This window comes from Rousettus aegyptiacus, unplaced genomic scaffold (genome assembly GCF_014176215.1).
Source record: "Rousettus aegyptiacus isolate mRouAeg1 unplaced genomic scaffold, mRouAeg1.p scaffold_m13_p_8, whole genome shotgun sequence".
Classification (NCBI taxonomy): Eukaryota; Metazoa; Chordata; class Mammalia; order Chiroptera; family Pteropodidae; genus Rousettus; species Rousettus aegyptiacus.
The window spans coordinates 73,180,813-73,185,177 of NW_023416311.1; the positions used below are offsets into that span (position 1 = coordinate 73,180,813).

Genomic DNA, 4,365 nt, shown 5'->3' on the forward strand with positions numbered 1-4,365 from the left:
GCCAAATATTTTATCTCTTTTAAATATGCTATAAATATTATACAACATGTTGAATACTTTTCTTCTTTGGGTAAGCGTATATCTACAGAGTTTAACTGAGTGAAATCTCCTAGCACTTCATTACTTAGAACTTTTTCTAAGGACACACAGGAAGACAAGTAAAAAGAAAATTCTCTTTTCAGCAGGAGTAGATTTAACAGCTATCTACTTTTTCCTTTATATTCCAGTACAGATCATAAAGGGTTGGGAATCGTCTTGAAACACTGAGATATATAGAAACCTTCACCATGCAAGACTAACCTATTATTTGCAATTAGCTGACAGTTGGCAATGAATAATTAAAGAAAGTGACCTAGCTAGTGTTCCTATTGAGGTATTTTCTCTGGGATTAACTGTTCTTGCACAAACTTCCCCATGCCATTCTCAATTTTAAAAACAACATAACTTCTGTCTGTAACAGGAAGATATATTTTCATGTGTCCTCGTCTTTTGAATAAAATAAAAATTCCTTCTTATATTTTGTGTGTCTTTAAATATATTCCAATACTATAATTCAGAATTATTTTAAAATTTTTTCACACACACACACATACTGACTTTCTAATGGGTCAAAACTGTGATACTCGTCTTCATTAACAGTGAACACAAAATTGACTTAATTTATCAGAGACAATCTAGGTGAAATGACTTATTAAGTGGCAAATTGAACACAGGGTATACATAAAGTCATCACTTTTTAAAACTTTGACTAAAATAAATTCCACAGAAAATAGGAATGTGAAAAGTAAGACTGAATTTCAATCTACTAAAAAGGCACATATTTTTGGTGCCAATAAAGATGATTTCTTTTTAGTATATATAAAATACAGAAAGAGATAATCACCTTAAGAATGATTAAATAACACTTTTCTTTAAATTTTTAAAATTTTTTACACCTACAGTACCCTGTCTTCCTAGGTGGTCTTCCATCCAAGTACTAATGGGGCCCAACCCTGCTTAGCTTCCGAGATCAGACGAGATCAGGCGTTTTCAGGGTGGCATGGCAGTAGACTAAATAGCATCTTTTCAAAGGGACATCTCACTGTATACTTCATTAATGATGCAACAAAGAGCTTAGCTGCCCACTTAGATAATTCAACAGAGCAATTCTACTCATTTCATTGAAAACACTTTGGAAGAAATTATTCTAAGGACAGATTTACTTTATACTTTTTATATAAAATATGAAAGAGCTGGAAAGTAGAAGGTTGTCACTGATTCTCCGAAGACTACCTCCAGCAGAATTATTGTGAATGCTTACTGAAGATCATGGAGACATGGCTTAAACTGAGCAGCAGGCAGGACGAAGAAAGGAAACACGAATTAGCTAGACCTGCTAGCTGTAACCCTCCAGCTTTGACACCTGTCACTGGTATTTGTGAATAATGAATTTCGTTCCTATAAATTACTTTGAAATAGTTGTAGTCAAAGGGTAATTAGTGATGATAAATAGCTCTATCAGAGGATATTGCTGCTCAATCGATCTTCATTTTTCAAAGTGTTTCTTCTTTATAGAGAAAACAGACATGGCCATTAACTGCTGGCAAGGCAAGGTTGACTAAGCTGAGATAATAAAATAATTTACAAAATGTGTATTTCATTGCATATGGGTCATAAAGCTTATAACTTTTTCATTCATTTTTGCTAGTAACAAAATAATCTTGAGTCATAAGCTCTGACATTTAAAAACTGTCCTCACAGAGTTTAATCTCAAAATAAGTTGGTTTTTACAATGTCTTCATTAGTAATATTTTCAGTCTTTAAGCTACAATAACCACTATTATGGCCTCTGTGGATATTACATGTATTTAACAATTGTCTAATGAATACCTACTACTGTGGAGAGCTCAGGCAAGAGGAGGTGAAGCTAATATGGAGGTGAAGCTAATATGACACGATCTCAGCCCCAGATAGCTTGGGATCTAGTTACGGTGGTGAAACAGACCAAAGGAGAAACATTCAAAAAGCAATGTAAGAAACTGACTATGGAGCAGAAAGACTGTCACAAACTGCTAATATGAGGATAAGATGAGGTGGACAGAAGTGTGAAATGTCAATATAATACACAGAAAGGGAGAAAGGAAGTGGTGGGATGCAGGTCCAAGAAATTTAGCAATGAAATAGCTAGATTTGATGAAGAGCACAGTGATTGACCATATGCACTCTGAAAAGCAGTCCACCTGGGAAGGGAATTAAACATCTCCAAGCATCGGTTTCCTCACATGTAAAATGGGAATAAAATAGTCACTATCTATTTGTCTGTGCCACCCTGGCAATTATATTCCTAAGTATATTTTCTGTAGTTTTAACAATACTTCCAAAATGTCTTCAAAATGTCTTTAATTTACTTTATGATACATATTGTAAATAAGTGCCATACAAAATGTAATTAGATATGCTGACATTTTCCCCTCTAATTGTAGCATAAAAATGCCCGCTTGGACCCATTTTGCTTCTTGTCACCATAAATGTTCATAAGTTGAACTCCTAGAAAAGCCCTCTTATGAATCATTACTACATGAAAAAATTAAAATTTGGGTGCATATTTGAATTGACAGTTACTGAGTTTGGCCTGGCCCCAGATTTGCAGATTGATAAATCAACAGCCTTTCAGTCCATCTGTGTGGTTTCATTTATTTTTCCTCTCTTCAATTTGCTGTCTCTTTCCTCGGAGATTTGAAGGCCCATGATGTGAGCAATTTTCCAAACTTATGACATCTTTCCAGCACAAATCACTGTCCCTAGAGACTAGTAACTAGCCTCGGTTGCTACATATGTAAAAGAATCCTACAACGACACCTTTCTAATGTGATAGGACATAGAGCAGTTTCGACTTTGGCACAGACAGCATGTTCAGGTAGGTACCTCCTTCTCTCATCTCTCCCTACTACTTGAGGGGTTTTGGCCAGGTGGGGAATTTTAGGTCTAGAGAGGGGAGGATGCTTATAGGAGCCTAGAAACAATGAATATGGAATGGACTGGGGGCACCTTGTTGAAGGAAAGGGCAGTTTTGTGGCCTTCGCAGAACCCTCCCCACCTCTTTGAACTATTTCAGTCCCTTGCACAGGCATCTTCCCCCTACCCCACGGTACACAGATGACCTATCGGCTCTTGACAGGATTCTGCCAATATTACAACACACATTGGCTGTCTTATCAGCTCAAGTAAGGTGGCAGCAAACCTGCCAGATGTGACTATTTTTTTTTTTTCCAAAATTTCATGCTTATCAGACTCAATTGGGAAACTTGTAAAAATGCAGATTCTGTGGCTCCTTCCCTGATGTCTGTGGTAGAACCCAGGGGTCTAGCTTTTCACACACCCCAGATGTTTCTCATGATCTGGCAATTTTGGAAAATACTGTGTTAGCCTTCCAAGGATCACCTTTGTATCCTGATATTGAGTTCTTGCAGTCGGGAGGTGTGAATGTATGTGTGTATGAGCTTCCCTGATGTTGAAACACAGCTCTGACCATAGTCAAAGGTCTCAAAGTGTTCTTGACAAAGGGTCTAATCCCTGATCTCATCCCTAGGCACTTAAACTATCTGCAATATGAATGAAGTTCTTTAGTCTTCACCTAAAAGAAGAAAAATTCCAATTTCTAGTTGCTCTCTTAAACATCTAGACAATTTTGCATCAATAGTGAAAACTTTGTAGACACTGGCTGAGAAGGAGGAATAATCAAATATTTGTTGAGGGACCGAGAGAATGAATAAATGCAGCAGCTATTTTTTTAAAAATTACTGTCTGCCTCACTTCTAAAGAGTCATAAAATAAGCATCTATTTTTAACCTAAAGTTTCATTGATACTTTAAGAAAAAAATGTATTATCCTTGTATATGTTCTAAGATTTCCATAATAAAAGATACAAGTATCTCAAAAACATTTTTCTGATAAATGTTTACTGTTTGGTGTCATTAGAGAAGCAAAGATCTACAGAATAAAGATGTTCCTTTGAGAACACTTACAACTATCTGACCCTCATTTCTTCTGCATATGTTTAGGAAAAGGAGAAATATTTCTCATCACTGAGGCAGTATATTTAAATAGGTAGCTTTCATGCCCAGGAATACATTTTCTCTTTGCTAATAGCAACTTGGCTAAGCCATTCTGTAAGTTAACTCTCAGTATGCATTTAAAATCACATGAACCATAGATTATAAAATTTTTTAAACTTAAAAATTTAGATATATTTGCATAAAGTCTGTAGATTAGAAAATAGTTATGTATCAATGACAACTGCTCAATTTTGACCACTGTACTGTGGTTATGTAAGATACTAATAACTAAGTGGTGTACAGAAATTCTTTATGCTACTTTTACAATTTC

The 4,365-nt window shown here is 35.6% G+C and overlaps 1 pseudogene; it reads right to left on the reverse strand.

Annotated features, from left to right (window-relative positions):
* Positions 1-932: 932 nt before the first annotated feature.
* Positions 933-1,051, reverse strand: LOC118607255 (annotated as a pseudogene).
* Positions 1,052-4,365: the final 3,314 nt, after the last annotated feature.